The 19,063-nt window shown below is 36.9% G+C and overlaps 1 long non-coding RNA gene across 1 annotated transcript in view; it reads left to right on the top strand.

The window, feature by feature from the left end:
• The window catches only part of LOC132660041 (uncharacterized), a 127,407-nt gene that overhangs the window by 81,286 nt on the left and 27,058 nt on the right, over positions 1-19,063 (top strand). The window contains exon 2 of the long non-coding RNA XR_009601209.1: positions 14,289-19,063. This exon is cut by the window's right edge and continues 27,058 nt beyond it. This is a non-coding gene — a long non-coding RNA (uncharacterized LOC132660041). The remainder of the gene's footprint in view (positions 1-14,288) is intronic.

Raw genomic sequence — 19,063 nt, 5'->3', positions numbered from 1 at the left:
AAGGCTATGGTTTTTCCAGTAGTCATGTATGGATGTGAGAGTTGGACTATAAAAAAAGCTGAATGCTGAAGAACTGATGCTTTTGAACTGTGGTGTTGGAGAAGACACTTGAGAGTCCCTTGGACTGCAAGGAAATCCAATCAGTCCATCCTAAAGGAAATCAGTCCTGAATATTCATTGGAAGGATTGATGTTGAAGCTGAAACTCCAATACTTTGGCCACCTGATGCGAAGAGCTGACTCATTTGAAAAGACCCTGATGCTGGGAAAGATTGAAGGTGGGAAGAGAAGGGGAAAACAGAGGATGAGATGGTTGGATGGCATCACCAACTCGATAGACATGAGTCTGAGTAAACTCTGTGAGTACATGATAAACAGAGAGGCCTGGCGTGTTGTAGTCCACGGGGTCACAGAATCAGACACGACTGAGCGGCTGAACTGAGCTGAACTGAACATTCTCCCGTCAGCGGTTGTTCAGTGGTTAGTTGCTATTTTGGAGTTCTCACAGGAGAATGTGAGTACATGTCCTTCTACTCCCTCATCCTGCAGTTTCTCTCTGTGGCTTCATTTTTGGTATATTCTAAATTTTTCCATCTGTCTTTCGTATTCTCTACTTCTGCATTTCATTTGAACTATAGAAAAGGGAACTTGGTGTACCTTCAGTTCGGAGACTCATGTCTTTTCTTTTGGTGTGCGTGTGTGTTTACTTCAATTCTAAAAAACTTCCAGACATTTTCTCCTCAAACACTGATGCATCTGTATGCTTTCCTTGTGGAGCTGTTTTGAGATATGTTTGACCTGCTAATTATACCCTTCATGTCTTATAACCTGTTTTTTTTGTGTATTCTATATTTTTAATCTGTGTTTTCATAATATCCAGAGATTTATTTTCTAGGTCACTAGTTCTCTTTTCACTATTTAAACATTTTCTGAGTTTTAAATTCCTACGACTATAATGACTATATTCATTAATAAAGATATACTTGGTTCTTTTAAATATTTGCTTCTTTTTCACAATGGTTTGTACACGAATGTGATTTTTACTACTCCTTTCCTCTGTGTGATCATTAAAACAAATTTGTAGACTTTATAAAATTGCTCTGTTACCTCAAGTTCTTAGCCTGTTAATTCTCTAGTTTATGGTGTCTGGTAACATGAAAAGGTTTCCATGAAGCAATTTTACAGTTTCTTTTCTTCCCTGCTGGGTGTCCCAAATTGTAATAGTTATGGATAATTTTGAATTAAGGCCTTACACTATATTGTTGTTGTTTAGTCACTAAGCCATGTCCTACTCTTTGGTGACCCCCATGGACTGCAGCCTTGGCGTCCCCCATGTGTCTCAGTATGAAAGAGTTCACCTGAAATGCAGAGACACGGGTTTGATGCCTGGGTGGGGACAATCCCCTGGAAAAGGAAATGGCAACCCACTCCAGTATTCTCGCTGGAAAAATCCCATGAACAGAGGAGCCTGGTGCCGGGAGCCACCCCGGGAGATCCCACCCATGACAAGGGCATGTGGAAGAGAACTGTTAAGCAAGGCTTCAGGACTCAACGGGCTCCCTAGGCTTTCTCGAGCATCTACCCCCAAACCAGAATCTGTCTGTTTTACTATTTCATGACTTTCACCAACTCCTCTGACATTAACAGGGGGCTATCTCCGACCACCTTTCTCTAGAGAAAGTCAACTTAGGGCTATAGCTAATAAGTCTCCTGGACATGAGAGGAATATTTCAAATCAAACCCCCTCTGTTAGCATTCTAGCTTGCTTGGCAGGTATATCCAGACTCTTGCAGCTACATATATGATTATTCACAGTCTCCCAACTGTGAGGGGCACGAGAAGCCTAAAACATAGAGCCTTTCAAAGAGATAAAAGTTATTAGAGTAGTGCTGGTGTAGGATTTCATTATTGGGCCAATGCTTGTTGCTAAGTTACCATATCTCTTACCCACTGTGCACCTGGCAGTGCATTAGTTAACATAGTTGGAAAGTAAGAAAAACAAGTGTAGCCTTGAAATTAACCACATCAGAATTTTGAGCTAATTGGTTCGTTCTTGTAACTCACTGCACCTTTGCTCTGTGAGAAATGTAACCTGTTTAATACTTTCTGAGGCTGACATAGATTAGAAATATAAAGAAAAAACATTTCAAGGGAAAATAACTTTTCTGGTTGAACAGCCTTTATCAAAAGAGGGTCATAAAATGTCCACAGGCCTCCAAGGCCAGAAGATAATGTACACAAAATTGTCTATGGGAAAGGTTTGCAGAAAAAAATCCTGGTTTCGATAAAGACAAAACAGATGTAATGTTTGGGCTGACTCTGTATGACTTTGCATCTTTCATTTCCCTCTTTGTACAAGTAAACGTATAAAAGACCTTTTTAAAAATAAAAAAAAAATGGGCCTCGCTCGAAGAAGCTTGGTCACCCCGTGTCTTTCTTTTTTTTTTTTTTTCTTTCTCTCTCTTACTTTCTTTTTCAGGCTGATCCCTTGGAGCATAGAGGCTCCCTGCATTCACTTTCCTGCCTGAGCTTCTAAGACTTTATTAGCTTCCTGTGTAAACCAAGGAATATCAGCCTCTTTCTCTCTTGTTTTCTTATCTACAACATTCTTTCCTTATCTCTCTCTAAATCATCTGCTGACACCGTTTTTCCTTCACGTTCCCCTGGATCCTGCGGGGGCTGGACCCCGGCAGCCTGGAGGGCTACAGTCCATGGGGTCGTGAAGAATCAGAGAGGACTGAGCACACAGGAGCAGGAATACGGACAGTCACCCACCAGGCTCCTCTGTCCATGGGACTTCTCAGGCAAGAATAATGGTGTGGGTTGCCACTTCCTTCTCCAGGGGATCTTCCCGACCCAGGAATCAAAACCACGTCTCATGTGTCTCCTGCATTGGCAAGTGGATTCTTTAACCACTGAGCCACCTATAGGGTATTATAAATTCAATCCTCTATACTACCCCTCAATGAGACCACTAGTGGGAATGGTGTTAAGATCTCAATTTCTTAGAATTTGAAGCACACCCAAGTCATAAAACTAGGCAAGTGACTAGCTACTTTGCATCCTCCCAAAATTTCATGAATGAAGTTTTTCTAGTTTCCTTTTCATAGAAATATAAAATATGGTCCCCTTTGTGTTATCCTATATTTTTTCAGAGTGCTTAGTTCCAGTTCCTTTTGAATTCAAGGCTGTATCCTAAAGTTAGCCAAGCCACTGTAAAAACATTAAAACCCCAATTCCTAATTTAATTGTGAAGGAACTTCCCCTTCTGGGGAACTAGAAGAATAATCAATCTTCCTATTGAAGAGAACTTTAAAAGTGCTACAATAAAAAAAATTATATTCTTAAAAGCATCTAAAAAATAATATACAAGATATTGAAGAAATACTGGATATAGATTGAGAATAGAGGATAAGAATTCAGAGATTTACATTTGCTCAGGGAACATTAGCTGATTCAGAAAAGATAGCTGAGAAAGATTTCCATCTCTACCTTTTATTTTATTCAGGCCTTTGGTGGATTGGATGAGGATCACCCATATTGGGGAGGACAACCCACTTTACTCAGTCTACCCATAAAATGTTAATCTTGTCTAGAAACATCCTTACAGACACACCCAGAAATATGTTTATCCAAATATCTGGGGATCACAGCCCAGTCAAGATGACACATATAATTACTTACAGTTTGGTTCCTACCTGTACCCAATGTTGAGAAACAATGCTCTGGATACTGCAAAGAATGAAGTTTGAAGTATCTTTTTTTCTTCAGGTCTCTAAAACTTTCTTCAAGTATTAGTAGTTAACAGTCATCTCAATGGTCAAGTGCTTCTCACAATAAGTGAAAACACAAGTTTAGGGAGTGGTCAGTTAAATAGGTCAGCTTGGGACAGAGAAATTGGAGGAAGTGATATTCTAACAAATGTTTGCCTTATGTAGATTTAGAAACATATTCACTCTTTTCCATATCCCCACATAAAAGAAGCAAATCCTAAACACAGGATTTTGATCTCTTAAGCAACGAACTACTTCAAAATTCTAATGCAGGTTTGTTGCATTGAACAAGAAAGATGACTTTAATTTTCTTGCATAATTTGAAAACTTGCCATTCGATTACTAAATATTTAAAAACTTTTCAGTATGTTCCCTCTTGTATTCTTATAAACCTTTTATGAGTTGGGAAAAAAAATCAGTGTAGCATTCATGAATAAGTAAGCACAAAGAGTGCCTTGGTGCAAATTCAATGATCATCACTATTTTGTTTTGTCATTTGGCAGCAAGAATAGACTTAACATCTAAACATAATCAGCATTGAATTTGTGATGTTTTATCCTACAGCTCTAAATTTTAAAATACAGAATTTGAATCTGTTTATCCTCTCATATTATAGTTAGGCACTAGAAGCAACCGTAGAGTGTGAATCCTGTTTCCTGTTGGCAAACTGTGGATCAGTTCTCCACTTGGTAAAGCATCTTTGCCACAGCAACTGGAAAAATGTGCATGAAGAAATTAGTAAATCTAGTGATACATTCTTATCTTAATCAAAAGTCAATTTCTGACAATGTTCTGGTTAAAATTAAGCTAAGCTCGGGGCTAACCACCCCCTGGAAGGTCAGAAAACAACCTCTGAACAGACTTAGACCACCTGAACTCTAAATTCAATTTTCTTATTCTGTTTGAGTTAACTTTGGGAATGTTATAGATGCAAGTCTCTTTTTTATTAACTTATACAACAGAAAATGGCAATATATACCTCAGAGGGTTTTCACAAATATTAAATGATATAACCTTTTAAAAATCAACAGTACAGCTTTAGAGATGTACTCAGTGGATGCTTGTTCCCTCCATCTCTCTTCCAGTTTTCTACTACTTTTCCTCTTCCCCAGGTAGAATGTACTTTGGACTTCACTTGTTGTCTAAATCTGTAAGTTGGATAATGCTGTGTAATAGTATGAGGCTTAGGTTGACCTAAAATGGGAGAAAGAAAATAATCATGTCCAGTTACAAACTGGATAGAAATTAAACTGAGAGATACAGTGAGTCCAGGTAAACTGAAAGCTCTTGAGAATCATAGTAATGTGAGCATACCAAGATGTCTGTCGTTTGAACTGAGTTATTGCTGTATTTACCAACATTAGAGACACTGGAAAACTGAGAAAGATTTCCTTGATAAATTATTGGAGCTAATTTGCAAATATTCTTAGAGGCTAGAGTCCAACACATGAGTTTGATTAAATTTGACTATTATAACTGTTCCCCATAGCTTTTTATTGCCATCAGGTTTTCCTTATTTCAACCTATCCTTCCCACATTGGTACTTGAATATTATCTCCCTCCAAAAAATCAAAAAACAAATATCTATACAACACTTTAAATTTACAATTTTGCTTAACTCCCAAAATTCCATTAACATTGTAGAAAACGGGTAAAATGACAACAAATGGGTATGGCTCTTCCTCACCAAAACCCCATCCTACCTCTCAAGAGTCACCTATTGTACAGACTTTTTAAAAATTATGGTAATGAATACATTACAGGACTTCCCTGTAGCTCAACCAGTAAAGAATCTTCCTGCAATGCAGGAAAACAGGATTCTACCCCTAGGTCAGGAAGATCCTCTGGAGAAGGGAATGGCGGTCCACTCCAGTATTCTTGGCTGGAGAATCCCATGGACAGAGAAGCCTGGCAGGCTACAGTTTGTGGGGTCGCAAAGAGTTGGACACAACTGAATGACTAAGACAAGACATACATTACAAGGGCTTCCCAGGTGACGTTAGTGGTAAAGAACCCACCTGCCAGTGCAGGAGACATAAAGAGATGTGGGTCAAGAAGATCCCCTGGAGGAAGGCATGACAACACACTTCAGTATTCTTGCCCAGAGAATCCCATGGACAGAGGAACCTGGTGGCTACAGTCCGTGCAGTCTCAAAGAGTCAGATACTACTGAAGCAACTTAGCATGCACACACACATACATTACAAAACTTACCATCTTTAAGTGTATGTAGTCCAGTAATGTTATATATGTTCACTCCATTGAGTAACCAATCTCCAAAATACTTCTCATCTTGCAAAATTGAAACTCTATACCCAGTAAATCATAACTCCTCATTATCCCTTCCCTCTACTCTCTGGCAACAGCCATTCTACTTTCAGTTTTTTTATTTTGACTACTCTAAGTACCTTGTGTTTGTGTTCAGTCATTTCAGTCATATCTGACTCCTTCTGACCCCATGGACTGTAGCCCTCAAGGCTCCTCTGTCCATAGGATTCTCCAGGCAAGAATACTGAAGTGGGTTGCCATGCCTTCCACTAGGGGATCCTCCCAACCCAGGGACACAACCCGAGTCTCTTGCATTGGGGGCATATTCTTTACCATGAGCTGCCAGGGAAGCCCCACTCTAAGTATCTTATATAGGTGGCATCATATAACGTTTGTCTTTTTGTAATCACTTTCTCTCTCTTAGTATAATGTCCTCAAGGTTCATCCATGTTGTAGCATGTGCCAGAGCTTCATTTCTTTTTAGAGTAATATTCCACTGAATGTGTATATCATATTTTGCTTATCCATTCACTTATCAGTGGACACTTGGGTTGCTTCCACCCTTTGGGTATTGTAAGTAATGCTGTTATGAACTTGGGAATACATCTATCTCTTCAAGATCCTGCCTTTAAATATTTTGGGTATAGGTCCAGATGTAGAATTGCAGGATCATATAGTAATTCTATTTTTAATTTTTTAAGGAATCACTAAACTATTTCTCATAGTGGTTGTACCAATTTACATTCCCACCAACAGTCCACAAGTGCTTCAATTTCTCCACAACTTTGTCAACACTTACTATGTTCTGTTTTTTGGGCAGCAGATATCCCAGTGGGTTTCAGGTGCTATCTAATTGTGATTTTGAGTTGTTGTTGTTCAGTCGTTCAGTCATGTCTGACTATTTGCGATCCCATGGACTGCAGCATGCCAGGTTTCCCTGTTTTTCACTATCTCCTGGAGTTTGCTCAGATTCATGTCCATTGAGTTGGTGATCCTCTATAACCATCTCATCCTCTGCTGCCCCCTTCTCCTTTTGCTTTCAATCTTTCCCAGCATCAGGGTCTTTTCCAATGAGTCAGCTCTTTGCACCAGGTGGGCAAAGTATTGGAGCTTCACCATCAGTCCTTCCAATGAATATTCTGGGATTATTTTCTTTAGAATTGACTAGTTGGATCTCCTTGCAGACTAAGAGACTCTCAAGAGTCTTCTTTAGCACCACAATTCCAAAGTATAAATTCTTTGGTGCTCAACCTTCTTTATGGTCCAACTGTCACATGTATACATGACTACTGGAAAAACTATAGCTTTAACTATACGGATCTTGGTCGGCAAAGTGATATCTTTGCTTTTTAATATGCTGTCTAGGTTTGTCATAGCTTTCCTTCCAAGGAGCAAGCATCTTTTAGTTTCATGGCTGCAGTTACCATGAGCAGTGATTTTGGACACCAAGAAAATAAAATCTGTCACTGCTTCCACTTTCCCCCCTTCTATTTGCCATGAAGTGATGGGACCAGATGCCATGATTTTATTTTTTAATGTTGAGTTTTAAGCCAGCATTTTAGTGATGTGGAGCATCTTTTCATGTGCTTCTTGATAATTAAGTATCTTCTTTGGAGAAATGTCTATTCTTTTGTCCATTTTTAAGTGGGTTGTTTTTTGTTGTTGAGTTGTAAAAGTTCTTTTTATTTTTTAATTGAAGGATAATTGCTTTACAGAATTTTGTTGTTTTCTATCAAACCTCAACATGAATCAGCCATAGGTGTACATATATTTCCTCCCTTTTAAAGCTCAGTCCCATCTCCCTCCCCACCCCACCCCTCTAGGTTGATAAAGAGCCCCTGTTTGAATTTCCTGAGGCATACAGCAAATTCCTGTTGGCTATCTATTTTGCATATGGTAATGTAAGCTTACTCCTTGGAAGGAAAGTTATGACCAACCTAGATGGCATATTGAAAAGCACAGACATTACTTTGCCAACAAAGGTCTGTCTAGTCAAGGCTATGGTTTTTCCTGTGGTCATGTATGGATGTGAGAGTTGGACTGTGAAGAAAGTTGAACGCCGAAGAATTGATGCTTTTGAACTGTGGTGTTGGAGAAGACTCTTGAGAGTCCCTTGGACTGCAAGGAGATCCAACCAGTCCATTCTGAAGGAGATCAGTCCTGGGATTTCTTTGGAAGGAATGATGCTAAAGCTGAAACTCCAATACTTTGGCCACCTCATGTGAAGAGTTGACCCATTAGTAAAGATTCTGATGCTGGGAGGGATTGGGGGCAGGAGGACAAGGGGACAACAGAGGATGAGATGGCTGGATGGCATCACCGCCTCGATGGACATGAGTTTGAGCATACTCCAGGAGTTGGTGATGGACAGGGAGGCCTGGCGTGTTGCAATTCATGGGGTCACAAAGAGTCGGACACGACTGAGTGACTGAACTGAACTGAACTGAACTGAATGTAAGTTTCCATGTTACTCTCTCCATACATCTCACCCTCTCCTCTCCTCATGTCCATAAGTCTATTCTCTATGTTGGTTTCCCCAATGCTGCCCTGTATATAAATTCTTCAGTACCATTTTTCTACAGTCCATATATGTGCATTAGAATACGATATTTATCTTTCTCTTTATGACTCACTTCACGCTGTATAACAGGCTCTAGGTTCATCCACCTCATCAGAACTGACTCAAATGCATTCCTTTTTATGGCTGAGTAGTATTCCATTGTGTATATGCACCACAACTTCTTTATCCATTCATCTGTCGATGGACATCTAGGTTGCTTCTATGTTCTAGCTATTGTAAATAATGCTGCAATGAACAATGGGTTACGTGTGTCTTTTTCCACCCTGGTTTCCCTCAGGGTATTTGCCTAGGAGTGGGACTTCTGGGTCATACGGTGATAGGAGTTCTTCATATACTGTTGATATGTATCTTTTATCAGTTATATGATTTGAAAACATTTTTTCTCATTTGGTAGGGTGTCTTTCCCTGTGTTTGCAGTATCTTTTGATGAACAGAATATTAAAATTTTGATACAGTCCTATTTGTCTATTTTATCTTTTGTTGCCTGTGTCTTTGGTGTTATTGACTGGTTAATTTTTGACAAGAGAGTCAAGACTATTCAATGGGGGAAAAAGTCTCTTCAACAAATGATGCTAGGACAACTTGATATCACATGCAGAAAAAAAAAAGAATGAAATTATACCCTACCTTGCACTATATACAAAAATTAATTCAAAAAGGATCAGCATAGGAGCTGAAACTAAAATTTTTAGAAGAAAACATAGCAAGTCTTCATAATCTTGGATATCGCAATGGATTCTTAGCTAAAACATAAAAAAAAAATCCTCTTACAACTCAACAACAACAACAAAAGAAAAACACTCCAATATTCTAAATGGCAAAGTACTTGTACAGACATTTCTCCAAAGAAGATATACAAATGGCCAAGAAGGACATGAAAAATGCTCAATATCTTTAACTATTAAGAAAATGCAAATAAAAACTATAATGAAGTACCACTTCACATCCACCAGGATGGCAATAATAATAATAATAAACAACAAAAAGAACAGAAATGGAACATAACAAGTGCTGGTGAGGATGTGGAGAAATTGGAAATTTTTGCACATTATTGGTAGTAAAGTAAAATGGCCCAGTCACTGTGGAAAACAGTTTTGTGGTTTCCTCAAAAGGTTGAAAATACAGTTACCATGCAGTTCCACAGTTCCACTCCTAGGTGTATACCCGAAAGAAATGAAAACACTTTCTTCAACAAGCATATGTACATGCACATTCATGGCAGCACTCTTCACAATAGGGAAAAGGTGAAAATAACCCAAACACCCATCAACAAATGAAGGGATAAATAAATTGTTATATATACATACTATAGAATATTATTCAGTGATAAAAAGGGGAAAAGTACTGATACAAGCTATGACATGAATGAAATTCAAAAATATTATGAAAAGTCAAAGAACCCAGATACAAAAGATTGCATATTGCATGATTATATGTATATTAAATATCTAGAATAGAGAAATCTATAGAGATGGAATATAAATTGATGGAGGATTGGCTAAGGTGGCGGAATAGAAAAACCCTGAGCTCACCTCCTTTCCCAGGCACACTAAAATCACAACTATTGCATAATAATAATTTATGAGAAAGATTGGAACCTTCCAGAGAAGATTTACAGATAAAGATATAAGGAAGGAACCACAACAAAATAGACAGGAAAGGTGAAGACAATATAATCAAATCAAATACAATCCCATACCCTTGGGTGGGTAACTCACAAACGGGTTAATAATCATAATTTCAGAGAGTTATCTCAAAGGGGTAAAAGGTACAAACCACATATTAGGCTCCTCAATCCAGGGGTCTTGCACTGGGATGACAGAACAATATGTTCCAAATGAAGGAACAAGATAAAACCCCAGAAGAAGAAGTAAATGAAGTGGCGATAGGCAACCTACATAAGAAAGAGTTCAGGGTAGTGATTATTAAGACGATCAAAGAACTCAGGGGAAGAATGGACCCACAGAGTCAAAAATTAGTTTCTAACAAAGAGTTAAAAAAAATATAAAGAACAACCAAACAGAGATGAAGAGTATAACAACTGAAAAAAAAAAAAATACACCAGAAGGACTCAAGAGGAGGGTAAATGAAGTTGAGACCGAAAAGAAAGAAAAGGTCAATAAAACTCCAATCTGGTTCTTTGGAAAGAGAAACAAAATTGATCAATCTTTAGCCAGACTCATCAAGTAAAAAAAAAAATTTAAAAGAGGGCTTAAGTCAATAAAATCAGGAATGAAAAAAAAGTTACAACCAACACAGCAGAAATACAAAGCCACATAAGAGACCACTACAAATAGCTATATGCCAATAAAATAGACAACCTAGAAGAAATGGACAAATTCCTAGAAATGTACCATCTCCCAATGTACAACCTCCCAAGGGCCAAAAAGAAATAGATAATATGAACAGATCAACTACCAGTAATAATATTGAATCTACCATAGAACAACTCCTAACAAAAGTCCATGAACAATGGCTTCACAGTTGAGTTCTAATAAACACTTAGAGAAGAGTTAACATGTATCCTTGTCAAACTATTAACAAAAATTGCAGAAGGAGGAAGGAACACTCCCAAACTCATTCTATAAGGCCAGCATTGCACTGATACCAAAACCAAAGATACTACAAAAAAAGAAAATTATGGGACAATATCACTGATGAACATAGATGCAAAACTCCTTAACAAAATATCAGCAAACCAAATCCAACAATACACTGAATGGTTCATACATGATCAAGTGGAAATTTATCCCAGGGATGCGAGGATTCTTCAGTATTTTCAAAGACCAATCAATATGATATACCATGTTAACAAATTGAAAAAAAAAATGACTGTCTCAATAGATGCTGAAAAAGCATTTGACAAAATTCAATATCCATTTAAGATATAAACTCTCCAGAAAGTGGGCATAAAGGGAACATACCTCAACATAGTAAAGGTCATACATGACAAGCTTATAGCAAAAAAACATCATAGTCAATGGTGAAAAGTTGAAAGCAAGATCAGGATTAAGACAAGGATGCCCACACTTGGGCATAATTAATTCAACAAAGTATTGGAAGTCCTAGCCACAGGAATAAGAAAGAAAGGAAGGGAGGGAAAGAAGGAGATAGGAAGGAAGGAATAAAGGAAAAGGAATCCAAATTAGACAGGAAGACCTAAAACTATTATTGTTTGCAGATGACGTTACTATACATAGACAATCCTGGAGATGCCACCAAAAATATAATACAGCTCATCAGAGAATTTGGTGATGCTGCAGGATGCAAAATTAATATACAAAAATCTATTTTATGTCTATACACTAACAACAAACTATCAGAAAGAGAAATTAAGGAAACGATCCTATTTAACATCACATCAAAAAGAATAAAATATCTAGGAGTAAACCTAGGACTTGTACTCAGGAAGCTATAAAACACTTACGAAATAAATTGAAGATGATTTAAACAGATGGAGATATATACTGTGTTTGTGGATTAGAAGCATTAATACTGTTAAAAATGACAATACTACCCGAGGCAATCTACGGATTCAGTGTAATCCCTATCAAAATACCAAGGGCAGGGCATTTTTCACAGAACTAGAACAAATAACTTTAAGTATTTGTATGGAAACACAAAAGACCCCCAACAGCCAAACAATCTTGAGGAAAAAAAGAGCTGGTGAAATCACCTTCCCTGACTTCAGACTGTAAGGCTACAGTAATCAAAACATGGTGTTGCCACAAAAACAGACACATAGTTCCATAGAACAGAATAGAAAGCCCAGAAAGAAATCCGCATATTTACGGTCAATTAATCTTTAACAACGGAGGTAAAAATATGCAATGGGGGAAAGACAGACTCTTCAGTAAGTAGTGCTGGGAAAACTGAACAGCTACATGTAAAAGAATGAAATTAAAACATTTTCTCATACTATATTCATTTTACTACTTTTGTCTTCTAACCTTTCTACTGGCTGTGTAAGTGGTTGATTTACTAACTTTATTGCATATTTGTCTTACCAACAAGGATTTTCCTTTCATAATTTTCATATTTCTAGTTGTGGCTTTTTCCTTTTGCTTAGAGAAGACCATTTAACACTTTTTGGATAGCTGACTTCATCAAGCTGAACTATTTCAACTTTTGTCTTTTATACTTTTAATCTCTCCTTCAAATCTAAATATTAGCCTTGCTGGGTAGAGTAGTCTTGATTGTAGGTTTTTTTCCCCTTTCATAACTTGAAATAGAAGTATAAAGAGATATAAATGTCCTTAAAAGGAGAGTGCCATCTTCAGCCATTTTTTTAAATAAATTTTTTTTAAGTGCCACAGCAAAATTTTAAGTCCACAGCAAAACTGAGATGAATGGTAGTGAATTCCCCATATACTTTCTGCTGAAGAATGATTTGAAAGCTTCTTTTTAGCATAAAGAAGTAGGTCACACATGAAGGGAATTTTGATGAGTAATACTCTACTCCTGAAATGATTCTTTCTTTAGTAGTTATATATGAACGTCATAGAATCACTTGAGTCTCATTAACATTTGTATATTGGATTCTATCCCTGACTTCAAAATAATGAACCTTAAATTTTTGTATTCATTGCTTTTAATTGACCAAACTGGCCACATTTTAATTCCTAATGGTTCCTATACTTACCAGATGAAACAAAAGATGGAAAAATATTTTGCTGTGAAACACGCCATCCTCCAAGAGTTTCATCAGATTGTCTTTGCCCACCAGCTACAATTAAACTAACACATCTACTAACATCAAATAGTGTGCTGGTTTTGTTGAGGTTTATCTACTAGTCTAATGATTATCTCAGTAAATCCAGGACTCTAAATGAAAACCATATAGATAATTGCATTGTAATGTGTTTTCTTTTCACTTTGTGTGAGTGCTAAGTCGCTTTATTTGTGTCTTGACACTCTGTGACCCTATGGATTGTAGCCCACCAGGCTCCTCTGTCCATGGGATTCTCTAGGCAAGAATACTGGAGTGGGCTGCCATGGCTTTCTCCAGGCGATTTTCCCAACCCAGGGATCAAACCTGTGTCTCACATCTCTTGCATTGGCAGGTGGGTTCTTTACCACTTATGCCACTGGGCAGCCCTCTTTTCACGTTAGTCAAGTTTAATTCTGTATCTAACATAACTCTGTGTGTGTGTGTGTGTGTGTGTGTGTGTGTGTGTATGTTAGTCGCTCAGTTGTGTTTGACATAACTAGTGCTTTACAAATGTTGTGGTTGGTGTAATATGAATGAAAGAAAATATTTTTGTACTACTGAATTATAAAATGTTTGAACATATTAGTTCTAATACCATCTGTGTGTGCTTTTCAAAGTACTGCTTAAAAGTGTTAATAAGTATCATTATATATTGCTAATTTGAGAAATTTTTTATATGTTTTACAAATTTAGTATAATTTTTGTGACTAGAAATGTAAGATTGTTAGCCCTCTTTTCTGCAAACTTAGAGCTTTATAATTGCTAATGTTTTTAATGGTACTTGATATCTACAAGGATCACTTAATTGAACTCTTGAGTGTCATAAGATTGGTCACTTAAATTCTAAAGATTTTTTGGCTTGCCTTATTCTCTGTGTGTTATCTGTTTATAAGTAGAAGATCTTAAGTACAATGTAGTCAAATTTATCAACCTTCCATTTTTGTATTCTGTTCAAGAAAACTTTCCAGACTGCAAAGACATGAAGTCATTCTTCTGTATCATCTCTCAAAGTTTCATCATTTGGTCTTTCACACTTGGATTATAATCCACCTTGAAATGTTTTCATGTATAATGTGAGGTAAGGTCAGATTCATATTTTTTTCATTCTGATGGGGCTTTCTTTCTCCTCTGATCTGGAATAGCATCTTTGTCATAAATCAAGGGTCTATTATAGGACAATTATAATGCTAATGCATAAGATGCATCGTTAAATGGCAACGATTTGCCACTTAATTTGACAAAATATTTCACACTTGTCTGCCTTAAAAAATGTGACATTTCGAATCCACTTTCATCTGCCTAACCTGCTTTTGACAGAGTGAGGATGCAGTGGTAATAAAAGTAAAATAAAACATTGTACTTTGGAGGTACACATGACACTTAAAACACTGTTCAGCTATAACTGCTTCATTTCAAATCAGAGTGCTACATATCTCTGTTGCAACCACTCAACTCTGATGTTGAGTATGTCATCATTGGTGATGTCATCTAACCATCTCATCCTCTGTCACCCCCTTTTCCTCCTGCCTTCAATCTTTCTCAGCATCAGGGTCTTTTCCAAAGAGTTGGCTCTTTGCATCAGGTGGCCAAAGTATTGGAGCTTCAGCATCAGTCCTTCTAATGAATATTCAGGGTTCATGTCCTTTAGGATTGACTGGTTTAATCTCCTTGCTGTCCAAGGGACTCTTAGTCTTCTTCTAGTACTGTTTTATTTTCATATTTTTAGGTCAGTATTTATGGTCCCACTTTCATTTCTTATTTGGCCATTTTTGTCTTATAATACTTGTTTTGTAAGCTGTTTTTCATCTTAAATCAGAGTAGCTTCTCTGTGATCTGTAACTAAGAATCCTCTTTAACAAAGAAGGCATCTCTCACTTGCTCTTGGTTTGGTAAAATTTTAACATTGGTTTCTACCTGAAATTTTCCTTAAATATCTATAGAAAGTTTTAAGAAGAATTTGGCCTAGTATTGTAAGAGCTACATTATAAATTTGCTTGATTTGTGTTATTTGTTTTTTAAGGAATAAACAGTATCCCTTACTATTAACATTTCTAACTACAAAATTATGATAAGGATTCTAATTTTTGGTAAGATGGAATAAACACACTTCATTCTGACTTTCCCACTGAAGGCAGCTATAAAACCTGGACAGAATGCATGTAACAGCTTTTGAAAACTCTGAAATGTAAATAGTAGCAGGTAGACTGGAGAAGGACAGAATTCAAAGTATCACCTAATCAGGGGTGAGTAAACTATTTTTCTCCTTCCTGTATCCTTCACCCTGGATTTAAAGCATCCTGAAATGAGGCACTGGTGTGGTCCAAGAGAAGTTCTAGAGAAAGATTCCAGATCACTCTCAAAGAGCAAGATAGGGGTCTTCTGGTAGCTGCAGGACCACACAAGCACCCGAAATTGAGGAAGGAACACTTCCCAATCAGAGGAGTTAAAAGTCTCAAGAGGGTGAGGTGATTCCCACTGCTTTTTTTAGTTATCATGGACTTCCTTCCACATAACTCTGGACCTAAGGGCAGTTATGGTAAGAGTGTGACAGCATGAAGTTAAAAAAAAAAACCAACTCAGGATCAAAAGGGAGCCCCATGAAATTCGGAGTACGCAGGAGAATGTTTAAGAAGAGAAGTTTTTGACAATTACATAATAAGAAGCCTTTGACAATTAGCTACAATACTCCTGGTATCACTTCTGAGAAATGCACCTACGGCTCTGATCATAAACAACACTCTAAAGACTGAGAACTGAACTAAGAGAGAGACCAATGCCCAGCACTCAGGTTGGCCAGTGATCAACATACATGCGAGACAGATTTGAATATAACCTAAAGGCTTTGAAAATAGAACTGACCTTGAAACTAAAACTCAAAGATGGCTAGTTGGACCTTGCAGCCTAAACCCAATCAGGTTCATTGCCTGCTGAAACAAAAATATCAACATTCTCATAGGATTTAAACATACCCAGAGTCTCATAACATAATATTCAAAATATCCTGCATACCATCTAGAATTACAGCAAATGAAAAACCAGACAGATCTGAACTCATATGAGAAAAACACAACACATACCAATGCTGATTTTCTAAACTGATGTATAGTTGATTATATTGGTTCCAAGTGTACAGTATAGTGACTAAATAATTTTGTAGATTATACTCCATTTAACATTATAAAACAATGGCTGTATTTCTCAGTGCTGTACAATGTATCTGTGTTCTTATCTATTTTATTACCAAAGCTGATTTGACACAGGTGTTTCAGTTATCTGATACAGCACTAAAGAAGCTATTAAAAAGTATTCCAGGAAGTAAGGGCAAACCTTCCTAATATGAGTGGAAAGATATGAGAAACGGAGTATTTTCTGCCAAATCATTAAACAAAGGATGTCACAGTCATCAGTGATTGTAGCCCTCCAATATGAGTTGGTGAGCTCTGAGGAAACTCAGGAAGGAAAAAATATCTGCCATCAGGCATCCATCAGACAGCAGTCACTTCTGACAGCGAGCCCTAAAGAAGCTCAGGATATGAAAACACAGGATATTGTCCTCGATAGATGAGGTACATATCAAAGAAATGATGTCAGTGAGCCCAGACTCTTGCATCTACCCATACAAAGAAAGGTATTTTTAATTCCTTAATGTGGGATACCTGGTTTTCTTTAATTAACCACAATCTTTTGATATTCCTGACTACCTGCCATTTATTGCAAAGCTCCTATATATCCTAGCTCCCCCCTTGCCTCCTGGGAGCATTTCTCTCAGGGTTATGTGAGATGGTGCCTCCCAGGCTTTAAGTCCTAAAAATTTCTACCTAGTAAAATACAGCTCTCAACTTTTAGATTATAAATATTTTTTTAAGATGACAGACACAAAGTCTAAGCAAAGAAACAAAAGATATTAAGAACAGCCAGATGAGAATTTTATACAAAAAAATAACTATATTTAAAAAAACCTCATTCAGTGGAAATGAATGGCAAAAAGTCAGTTAATTAGCAGATGGATCAATAGAAATGATCATGTCTGAAAACAGAGAGGGAAATACTTCTTAAAACATACACAGCTTAAGGAACCTGTGAGGCAATACAAAAAGGTGTAATGTTTGTGTTATCAGAGTTGCAGACATAGAGAGGAGGAAATAACTGCTAAAACCATTCACTAAGGTGACTACTATCAAAAACTGAAATTAACACGTGTTTGTGAGGATGTGGAGAAACTGGAACCGATATGCATTGCTGACAGTATTGTAAAATGGGGCAGCCACTGTAGAAAAGATTTTCAATGTATCAGAATGTTATATATCCAATTACAATATGACTCTGCAATTCCACTCCTAGATATATACCCAAAAGAACAGAAAACGAAGACTTAAACAGATACTTGTACACAAATGTTCAAAGCAGCATTACTCAGAGTAGCTACAAAAAGTAGAAACAATCCTGGGGAGTTCCCTGGCAGTCCAATGGTTAGGACTTGACACTTTCACTGCTATGGCTCAGCGTTCAATCCCTGGTGCAAGTCACCCAGCACAGTCAAAAAAAAAAAAAAAAAAAAAGGAAAGGAAAGAAAAGAAAAGGGGAAACAACCCAAATGTCCTTTTACAGATAATTGGACAAATTGTGGTAAGTACATACAAGGGAATATTATTCAGTCATAAATAAGAATTAAGGTCTGAAATATGCTGCAACATAAACGAACCTTGGAAACATTATGCTAAGTGAAATAATATAGAAATAAAATGATACAGACACACAAATATTATATGATACCACTTATATGAGACATTTAGAATATACAAACTCATAGAGACAGAAAGTAGATAGAAGTTACCAGAGACTAGGGAGAGGAAAAAAATGCAAAGCTGAATGGGTGCAGTTTGTCTGGGATGACAAAAAAGTTCTAGAAATAGATAGCTGTGATGGTTGTACAACCTGGTGAATCTACTGAATGATGATGAACTGTACCCTTCAAATGTTAAAATAGTAAACATTATGTTATGTATATTTTACCCAAATTTTTTTTAAAAGGGTTTCCCCTGACTGAAGACTTCTAAAATTTGGCAAAGGATAGAAACCTACAGATTCAAGAAGCTAGCAATCCCAAATATGATAATCCCAAAGAAATCCACACCCACACACATCATAATCAAACTGCTAAAAACCAAAGATAAAGAAAATAAGTTGAAAGCAGTTCAAAGAAAAACACCACCTTAGGATAGAGGAACAATGATTCAAATGACTGCTGATTTCTTACTAGAAACCATGGCGACTCAAACAAAATGGCACAGCAGTTTTTAAAGTAAGGAAAAAAAAAATCTGTCTTCCTAAAATGCTATATCCAATTAAAATATTATTTGGGAACCAAGGTTACATAAAGGCATTCTCAGATGAAGGAAAACTAAGAGAAACTGTTGTCATCAAATCTACTCTAAAAAATGATTAAAAGAAGTTCATCAGACAAAAAGGAAAGGATACCTGAAGGAAACTTGGCATGTCATTAATAATAGATGAGCAAAAGAAATGAGTAAATTTCTTAGTGAACAGAATACACTATTCTCTCTTGAAATCTTTAAAATGCATTTGATGTTTAAAAATAAAAATTATAACACTAGTGGAGTTTTTAACGAATGTAGATGAAGTATATAGAACAATTACAACACAACACAAGGAGGATAATGGGAAATATGGTGGTAAGTTTTCTGCATTTCACCTTGAGATAAACTATTTA

Source organism: Ovis aries, chromosome 7, assembly GCF_016772045.2.
Source record: "Ovis aries strain OAR_USU_Benz2616 breed Rambouillet chromosome 7, ARS-UI_Ramb_v3.0, whole genome shotgun sequence".
Classification (NCBI taxonomy): domain Eukaryota; kingdom Metazoa; phylum Chordata; class Mammalia; order Artiodactyla; family Bovidae; genus Ovis; species Ovis aries.
Note: the sequence above shows the minus strand (reverse complement) of the source record. Positions and strands in the feature narration are given on the sequence as shown.